Source organism: Onychostoma macrolepis, chromosome 04 (assembly GCF_012432095.1).
Source record: "Onychostoma macrolepis isolate SWU-2019 chromosome 04, ASM1243209v1, whole genome shotgun sequence".
NCBI classification, from domain to species: Eukaryota; Metazoa; Chordata; class Actinopteri; order Cypriniformes; family Cyprinidae; genus Onychostoma; species Onychostoma macrolepis.
The window spans coordinates 11,692,717-11,703,413 of NC_081158.1; positions in this window are offsets into that span (position 1 = coordinate 11,692,717).

Below are 10,697 nucleotides of genomic sequence, written 5' to 3' on the forward strand. Positions count from 1 at the left end.
TCTGCATACAATCATTTTTAATAAAATATTGTTTTTAAGCGATCTGAATTATGAGGACTCAAGAAGTTTCATCATAAACCACATTGTCATATCAGTGTAATACCTATGTCATTATACAATTTTGCATCATGACAAGTCATATTAATAAGCACGCACATAAACATTTCAAGCTAAAGAGAGACTTATCTCTTTTAAACAATATGGAAGTATATAATTATATATGACAGCATGTTATTACTATTACTAAAGCAAATCATTCATTTTAAACAAGTATTCAACATTTAAGTTTATTGAACTTATAAAACACATAGTAACAAACATGTTACTAAAGCAAAGCAAAGCAAATCTTTTATAGTACATTTTAATCCTGTATTCAACATTTATTTAACACTTCATTCTCTTCATTTAAAGAATATGGTAATAAACAAAATATATAATTTTATATGTCATAGTAACAAACATGGTACTAAAGGAAAACATTTATCATACTTTTTAAAAAAGTATTCAAAATTTATTTAAGTTTATTGAACTTATAAATATGGAAGGATTTTCCGGACTATTTTCAAAAGCAATTGCAAATTGTATTTTCAATTGCGTTTTCCACATGTGGGTGCATAAATTGGGACATAATCCAAATGCAATTGCAAATCTTGCATTACCGTTTGCATTTTCGCTTTGGCGAACACACAGTGACTGCCACATTTCAAATGAAGAAGCAAAGTCCATTTGCAACTGTATTTCCCACGTCTTACGAGTTATGGGCCTGTCATATTTAAATAACAATATTAATTACCATATTTGCTTTTCCACTTTGTCTGCATCACGCATGTAACCTGCCAAAACTCAAATGAAATCGCAATTCCTTTTGCATTTGAATTTCCGATGTCTACACAGAAAGCTGTCAATCAATGTGAGGGGGCGGGACTATATTAGGGGGCATGTTTGTATTGGGAAGTTATCTATTTTATAGAATATGGTAATAAAATATATAATTATATATGACAGCATAGTAACATGTTACTAAAGCAAATCATTTATTACACATTTTAAACATGTATTCAACATTTATTTATTGACCTTATAAAACACACCATTCTCTTCTTTTAGAGATGATGGTAGCAAATAAAACTAATTATATATAATACTGTATAAAATAAACATTTACTATAGTTTTAGATGACAATATAAAAACGCATTACATTTTTCAGAGTGCTTATAGGTAGATCTTTACGCAATGACATCCATTCCGCGAATTAAATGTTTCCAATAAAATAGATAAATATAAAAATAAAACAAAAATGTTTAAGTTGAAATATAAACAAAACTCCCACATCCTCCCAGGGCTGAACATCATAGTGAAATGGATTGAATGCTTCAAGGCCCGCTCAGAGACGGGGAGGAGTCTCTGCGCTCCATACCAGCTCATGTGTCAAGTTAGTCTGCTACTCCTTTTCCAGAGTGTGCGTCTTCATCTTAAAAATCTATTATTATTATTAAAGTATAATCTTAAGAGTGTAAATAAGATCTTTCAAAATTAAAAGATTGTTTAGATTAAATCTTAAAGGTTTTAAATAAAATATTTTACTTATCTGTTTGCAAATTTAACCTAAATTATGATTTTTATTCAACAGTACCTGTTCAAATCTTAGTTTATAATTTTAAAAGGAAACGTGTGCTTAGTTTATTTGATCAGCCTTTTCTGAACTGACCTTTATCAGTGTGATAGATATCATATACTATCAATATACTATTGGTTATCTATACTGAAAAAATATGTAGAAAATTACAATATGTGACCCTGGACCACAAAACCAGTCTTAAGTGTCAATAAATTGAGATTTATACATCATCTGAAAGCTGAATGAATAAGCTTTCCATTGATGTTTTGATTTGATTTGTTATGATCGGACAATATTTGTCCGAGTTACAACTTTTTGAAAATTTGGAATCTGAGGGTGCAAAAAAACCCAACAGAATATTGAGAAAATTGCCTTTAAAGTTGTCCAAATGAAGGACAATGCATATTACTAATCAAAATCAACAATCGGTTTTGCTGTACTTTTGCTAATCATCAGGGGCCGGTTGCACCAGCTGGACGTACACCCGGTCGTAAGGCTAGGCTGGACGTAAAATGCATTTTAAGTCCTGCGTAGAATTAATACCTGTTGCACCATTTGGGCGTAGCGCACGTCTGAGACTAAATCTTACGCCTAGTCAAAGGTAGGTGTAAAGTGAAAAGCCTTGACTTGTTTCCATAGTGATAATAAATATAATAAATAAAAACAATTAAAAGACAATGGCGCGTCTGATATACAGGCTACACGATCGGCGGGCTTTCAGGCGTGAAAGAGTAATGAGAGACCGCACCAATCCTCTAGGTATATATGGAGACAGAGAACTTATTGAAAGGTTTCGTTTCAGCAGGGTTGAACTGTTAGAATTAATCAACGAGTTATCACCGCAGTTACAGCACGTAACAGATAGGAACGGAGCGCTGTCCCCAGCACTGCAGGTGCTGATATCTCTTCGATTTTATGCCAGTGGATCTTTCCAAAATACATTCGCTGATATGGTAAATGTAAGCAGAAGTACAGCCTGCCGGGCGATACGACGAGTGTCTCTGGCCCTTCAAAGTCGGGCTCAAATACATGTTCGTCTACCCACCCAGGAGGAGGCCACACGCACCAAGGACAAATTTAGAAGAGATTCTGGCATACCCGGTATTTTTGGCTGTATTGATGGTACTCACGTGCGCATTCAGGCACCATCTAAAAATGAGTACCTTTTTGTAAATAGGAAAGGCTTTCACTCAATCAACATACAGGTTGTGTGTGACGCAAACATGAAATTGATAGATGGTGGTGGCGCGTTGGTATGGGACTGCACATGACGCACGCATCTTGAGGGAGAGTGCACTGGCACAATTGTGTGAGGAGGGGCGGCTTCCTGGCATAATGCTTGGCGACAGTGGCTACCCTTTGAAGAAGTGGCTGATGACACCTGTCATGGTACCACGAACGGAGCAGGAAAGGCAGTACAACTATGTGCATTCACGGACGAAGTCGATCATTGAGTGCTGCATAGGAGTGCTCAAGCGCAGGTGTGTGGTTCATGTTTAGTTTAACTATGAAGCTGCCAGCCCTTATTTATTTTAGCTACCTTAAACTGGCAATGGTAATCTATAGTTTACCCCTGCGGGATAGCTACTGCATTTTCTTCCTTGCAGATTCTATTGCCTGCACAGTGAAATCAGGATGGAGCCAGAGAGGGCATGCACCATTATATGTGCAGCAGCTGTGTTGCACAACATTTGCATAGACAAGAGAGTGCCTCTTCCTGCGGAGGATTTATTACCAGTGGAGGCAGAGGTGGAACACATCAGGGAACAAGTCGCAGAAGAGGATGTGGCGGCTCGTCTCATCCGAAGCAATATAATTCGGCTAATCAGCTTGCAATAGGGCAAATGTAACATATAAAGATCGTATATTATAATGAATAAAAAGAAAACGAAATGTATCTGCTTTAAATAAATATGCACTTTATTTATTTTATTTTACATTTCCCTTTTTTTACATTTCAGCATTTGAAAGTTTTTCTACTCTCACAAAGCATAAGCAAAGTGAATAAACTAAAGCTGTACAAAATGATTGCTGGCATGTAAAAATAAATAATTTAGCTATTGATTAAATAGTGTGTTATGAAATAAAATAAAAACATTATTTTTTTTAAATATCAAGATGCGTTTAGGATTTAATTATCTGCAGAAATTGAATGCATTGTTAAAATACAATTTGCTTCAGAAATTTGTGTAGATTATTCCGTAGTCAGTGTAAACAGGTCTACATCCTATAACTATTTATTAGCCCACTATTTTAAGTGATAATGTTACCTTCATAAGTGGTGTCTGATGAATCATTTAACATGGAAGAAAAACTTGCATCCTCTTCAGCTTCAACTTGCTTTTCTTCCGCTACATCTATGTTGCTTGCACTAGTGTCACAGCCTTTTAGACCGGTGAAAGCTGGCGAGTCGTCTCCAAACACATCCATTATAATGGTGCTGTAGGGTGAGATTTTAGGAGGGGGTTTTTGAGCAGACTATAGTCTCTCCTGGCTGCCTGAAGAAGATCTTTCCATTTTTTTTTTACTTCCTCGACTGTCCGATTTCCTAATCCACCCTCAGCTTCATTTACTGCCGCTGTTATCTTTTGCCAGATGTCTTGTTTTTTCTTATTTGTTACTGAATTGTTTTGTTTGCATACTAAAATATGCATATACTTACTGAAGAGTTCAATAATTTTTCTTGTTTCACAATCTGAGTAATTTAATTTTCTTCTTTTCGGTTCAGCAGCCATTTTTCATTTATTAATTGGAGCCGGCAAATTCAAGTTGTAACCATAGTAACGCGAGCGGCGTCGTGTCCACGCGGACGCGCACAGTCTACACTAAAGCTTAGCTGCGCCTAGTCGTAGTTCTAAATGGTGCAACAGGTGTAAATATTAATCGGAAAGCTGGACGTAACTAAGTCCAACGTAGAGCTTACACCCAACCTTTTTACGTCCAGCTGGTGCAACCGGCCCCTGAACTCGGTAGAGTGCACACTATTGGGAATCTGTGTTGCAGATTTGGCACATTTTTCAGAAGAAACCTTTAGAGTCTAGAAACTCGTTGCAGCTAAAGACACAAGTCTCACCATATTCACGGTAGGAAATTTACAAAATATCTTCATGGAACATCTTTACTTAATATCCTAAAGATTTTTGGTATAAAAGAAAAATCAATAGTTTTGAGCCATACACTGTGGTTTTGGCTATTGTAAATATACGCTCGCTACTTAAGGCTGCTTTTTTTTTTTGGTCCAGGGTCACGTGTGTGTAAAGCTGCATTGCAACCATGCAAAACTGTGAAAATCACTATTTGAAGTGTAGTTCAATTATTGAAAAGGTAAAGTTCAGAACTAGAATGATTTCTGATGCAGAACTGCATCATTATTAATTATTATTATAATTTTTTGCAACTCAAAACGTTTCTTTTTATCTATGCTATTTTTATACTCAAATACAGTGTGTTGTATTGTACATTTAATCATAACAGGTCAACAGAGGATTCAACTAAAATAAATTACTGAAGTATTACTTCAATATTTAACCAATTAAATAGTTTTATTTGCAAATCCCCCATTGTTACATTTGTGAAGCAGGCAAAAGTTGTGTTTGGAAACTCTTCCCTTACGGCACCTGTTAGCAGAAACATACTGGATGTTTCAATTCATACCTCACATTTTCTTTGGTTTGCCCAACAAGAAAGTCTCACCAAAAAGAAAGTCTCACCTTAGTGCACAGATCTCTGTGCACTAGAACATCTAGGCATAAAAACAGTTTTTTCCCCCATGCCATCTCCAGCTTAAATAGCTAACACGTGGATCATTACCTGTGTTCTGTAATTCATTCTGGAATTCATTCTCCATCTTTAATTATTGCCTCCCTCTCAAGTATAATGTAAATACACATACATATGTTTATCTATACAGCTGTATATAGAGTAAATAATGCACAAATCTGTACATAAATCTACTGTTCCAGATTCATACTTATTATTATTATGATTATCATCCATTGTTAAGTCTTACTATTTAAATGTTTTTTTTTTCTGTTCTCATGTCAGATGTGTATTTATGTATGTATGTATGTATGTACCAGGAGCACCTTAAAACCACAACAAATTCCTCGTGTGTTTGCGCACACCTGGCGAATAAAGCTAATTCTGATTCTGATTCTGATTCTGATTAAAATAAATAAATAAATAAAAAATACACAGCGTCATCTTAAAATAATTTAATCATTCTCAGATTTGAAATACTGTAATGTCAAAAATGAAATGTCAGTTATTTATTTTTTTTCCCACATGTGACACATTCCCACAACGTCCCTAATGAGGTCCATTCATTGGTACTTCTTTTTGATCTCTCCTGGACACAGATTTGTAGAAACACCAGACTGCAATTTAATCTACTGGAAATAATGATTTCAGAAGAGATGAGAACAAATCAATCAAATATAGCAATTTATTATTAGTCATTTATAAAAATTAAAAAAAGGAGTACGGACGAGGACTTTTAAGAGGCTTAAGTGTTTCTTTAGCAGTGGAGGCAGAGCCAATCCTCCCTATACGCAGAATGCGCAAGCTGCGTGGGGCCCCCTTGCTCTTAAAGATGATTTAATTTTAGTTTTGTTTTTGAATTTGGCCAGCAGTTATGAAAACATGAATAATCATTTATTTTAATGCAGTGCGCTGTCATGCTCTCTACATAAAAATCAGACAAATCATGTAAGTGGAAGTCGTCGCCTAATGGTTAGAGAGTCAGACTCGTAACCCAAAGGTTGCAAGTTCAATTCTTGCAACATTTGGCAACATTTTTGCATAGGGCCCCCAGAAGTCTAAGATCGGCTAATGGCCAAAACATGAAGAGGGAAAAGAATCATGACAATGAGTTAAAGCAGCACTTTTCCACTGCATGGTACGGCACGGTACGGCTCACTTTTGAGGGGTTTTCCACTGGGTACCTGGTACTTTTTTTAATACCACCTCGGCCGGGGTTCCAAGCAAACCGTACCATTACCAAAACGTGACGTGTAAACTCTGCTGATCACTGATTGGCCGGAGAAAATCGTCACTGCCTGCGTCATTGAACTTGCGGCACGAGACACAACAGACCCGCTAGATTTAAATCAGCACAGCCAGCGAAGGATCGAACGCAACTGTTTTGAATGAGCGCACCTTTATTTTAACATCCAAAAAATGGCTGTTTTGTTGTCTGTTGAGGAAGTACATGCGTTCCTCTCGTTGATAGCTGAGAAACGGATCCAGCGAGAGCTTAATGGAGCGCCGCGGAATTAAAACATTTTTCAGGAGTCACGGCAGTAGAGGCGGCGCGACTCTAACAACACGTAAATAATCCCGCCTACTCTAAAGCGGTACTAAACTACAGTGGAAATGCAAACCGTGCCGAACTGAGCCGTGCCGTGCTGTGCTGTTCTGAACCGTCGAGCATAATAGAAGCCGAGTCATACCACGCAGTGGAAAAGCGCTCAATGTAACATTTGCCCACGGTTCCCCCGTGTGGTTGATAAGCGCAATTGTCTGTTACCAGCAGTGTTGGGCTAGTTACTCAAAGAATGTAATATATTACTCATTACTAGTTACTCCTTTCAAAAGTAATATTGCTACTTTACTTATTACTTTCTGGCAACAGTAATTAGTTACACTACTAGTTACATTATTTTTCTTCACACCCCACAGAAGTTGTAACTGTGTATCTTCCAGATAAAATTCTTCTAGAATGTTACTAACAACATATTTCTGCCTCATCATTTGACCAAAATCCACATTGGATCGCAGTCAGAAGTGATTACAAACACTCAATAGTGATTGATAGTGACATTCAAGTACAAGTGTTGTATTCATCTCATTAATTGTCATGTGTAGCTTGAAGTAATTTTTCCGTTACCCATATGCGATTAAATTTCGTTATGCATTTTATCAAATCACATGAGTTTGTAAGAAACTGTTTAATTTTCTAAAAATATTTTTAATTACAGTGGGGCAAAAAATTGTGCAAGTTCTCCCACTTAAAAAGATGTGAGAGGCCTGTAATTTTCATCATAGGTATACCTCAACTATGAGAGACAAAATGAGAAAAAAAATCCAGAAAATCACATTGTAGGATTTTTTAAGGATTAATTGGTAAATTCCTCGGTAAAATAAGTATTTGGTCACCTACAAACAAGCAAGATTTCTGGCTCTCACAGACCTGTAACTTCTTCTTTAAGAGGCTCCTCAGTCCTCCACTCGTTACCTGTATTAATGGCATCTGTTTGAACTCGTTATCAGTATAAAAGACACCTGTCCACAACCTCAAACAGTCCAACTCCAAACTCCACCATCTCCAAGACCAAAGAGCTGTCAAAGGACACCAGAAACAAAATTGTAGACCTGCACCAGGCTGAGAAGACTGAATCTGCAATAGGTAAGCAGCTTGGTGTGAAGAAATCAACTGTGGGAGCAATTATTAGAAAATGGAAGACATACAAGACCACTGATAATCTCCCTCGATCTGGGGCTCCACGCAAGATCTCACCCCGTGGGGTCAAAATGCTCACAAGAACTGTGAGCAAAAATCCCAGAACCACACGGGGGGACCTAGTGAATGACCTGCAGAGAGCTGGGACCAAAGTAACAAAGGCTACCATCAGTAACACACTGCGCCGCCAGGGACTCAAATCCTGCAGTGCCAGACGTGTCCCCCTGCTTAAGCCAGTACATGTCCGGCCCGTCTGAAGTTTGCTAGAGAGCATTTGGATGATCCAGAAGAGGATTGGGAGAATGTCATATGGTTTTTTGGTAAAAACTCAACTTGTCGTGTTTGGAGGAGAAAGAATGCTGAGTTGCATCCAAAGAACACCATACCTACTGTGAAGCATGAGAGTGGAAACATCATGCTTTGGGGCTGTTTTTCTGCAAAGGGACCAGGACGACTGATCCGTGTAAACAAAAGAATGAATGGGGCCATGTATCGTGAGATTTTGAGTGAAAACCTCCTTCCATCAGCAAGGGCATTGAAGATGAAACGTGGCTGGGTCTTTCAGCATGACAATGATCCCAAACACGCCATCCGGGCAACGAAGGAGTGGCTTCGTAAGAAGCATTTCAAGGTCCTGGAGTGGCCTAGCCAGTCTCCAGATCTCAACCCCATCGAAAATCTTTGCCCAGCGACAGCCCCAAAACATTACTGCTCTAGAGGAGATCTGCATGGAGGAATGGGCCAAAATACCAGCAACAGTGTGTGAAAACCTTGTGAAGACTTACAGAAAACGTTTGACCTCTGTCATTGCCAGCAAAGGGTATATAACAAAGTATTGAGATGAAATTTTGTTATTGACCAAATACTTATTTTCCACCATAATTTGCAAATAAATTCTTTAAAAATCCTACAATGTGATTTTCTGGATTTTTTTTTTCTTATTTTGTCTCTCATAGTTGAGATATACCTATGATGAAAATTACAGGCCTCTCTCATCTTTTTAAGTGGGAGAACTTGCACAATTGGTAAAGTAAAGCCACAACTTACACAACAGATATTTTTTCCTGACAACATCAATATAATGCAATATTTCTATCTGCTGAATGTAAGATTTTCCATATTCCAAGCTTGTCTGCTGCACTGGGGACATCACATGCATGTGCAAGTGATGAAAATTATGAAAATAAATCTAGGAATTATTTGATTGTTAGATTTTAAATCAGCGGGGTTGAGGCATCAAAAGTAACTAAGTAACTAAGCTGTTTTATGGAAAGTAACTGTAATATTATTACTGAAATCGTATTAGTATTTAGTTATACTACTAGTTACTGCAAAAAGTAATATTATTACAGTAACTAAATTACTAGTAACTAGTTACTGCCCAACAGTGGTTACCAGTGTCATAAATACTGTCGTTGTTTACGTTTCCCATGGGCAGTGCAATACACGTGAATTTGTTGACTAAGCTGACGGAACCGTTTGGAAACCATGTCCACCGACCAGGTAAAGTAGCCCATGTTATACTATGTCAGGGGTTCCCAAACTCGGTCCTGGAGCCTCCCCAACACCGCACATTTTGCATGTCTCCTTTATCAATCACACCTGATTCAACTCATTAGTAGCAACTCCAAGACCTGAAATGGGTGTCAGACAAAGGAGACATGCAAAATGTGCAGTGTTGGGGAGGCTCCAGGAACGTGTTTGGGAACCCCTGTACTATGTTCTACAAATATCATTACCAGACAAAGGAAAACATTCTGAGCGTTGTTTACGTTCAGCATACGAGCGCTGTCTACTGAAACATAAACAGCGCTGATTACGTTCTGGGATACTCTTCAAAATGGTGGAAGACAGTAACTCGGGGAGAAGAATTTCCGAATAAATTATGTTATTATTGTTTTCTTTGTGCACAAAAAGTATTCTCGTAGTTTTGTAAAATTACAGTTGAACCACTGATGTCACATGGACTATTTTACCGATGTCCTTGCTACGTTTCTGAGCCTTGATCGTGTAAGGACCCTAGCTGTCTATGCAGGGTCAGAGAGCTCTCAGATTTCATCAAACATATCTTAATTTGGCGAACGTCTCATGGGTTTTGAACAACATGAGGGTGAGTAATTAATGACATAATTTTCATTTTTGGGCAAACTATCCCTTTAAGTACAAAATTAGTGTGCGAAAATAGAGCACTTTAAGTACATTATGGAAGTGTACTGAAATAAAGTGTATTTTGATGCATTTTTTTCATCTGGGAATTTTTATCAGATATTTTTAATATATCATAACTGTGGTTTTAGTTAATTTACAGTAAAAATATTTTTTACAAAAATAAAGAGATCATAGACACACAATTTGTTTATTTTTATCTTCAGTCCTATAAAAAAATGGGAAAAGTATGATAAATACTACATTTGTAATTATTAAATTGCTATGAGGGACACATGAACAGTAGGTAATTGTTTTATAACAATTTCTGAGTAAAATCCTTTTCAAACCAATCCCATTTTGTCCATTACGGGGTTGAGGAAAAAAAGGTGTCTAAAGCTGAAAAAACTGAAAATAATAAAAGGTCTTTAATGCCTGAGGTGGGAAAATATGATTTTTTTGGAGGATTCATA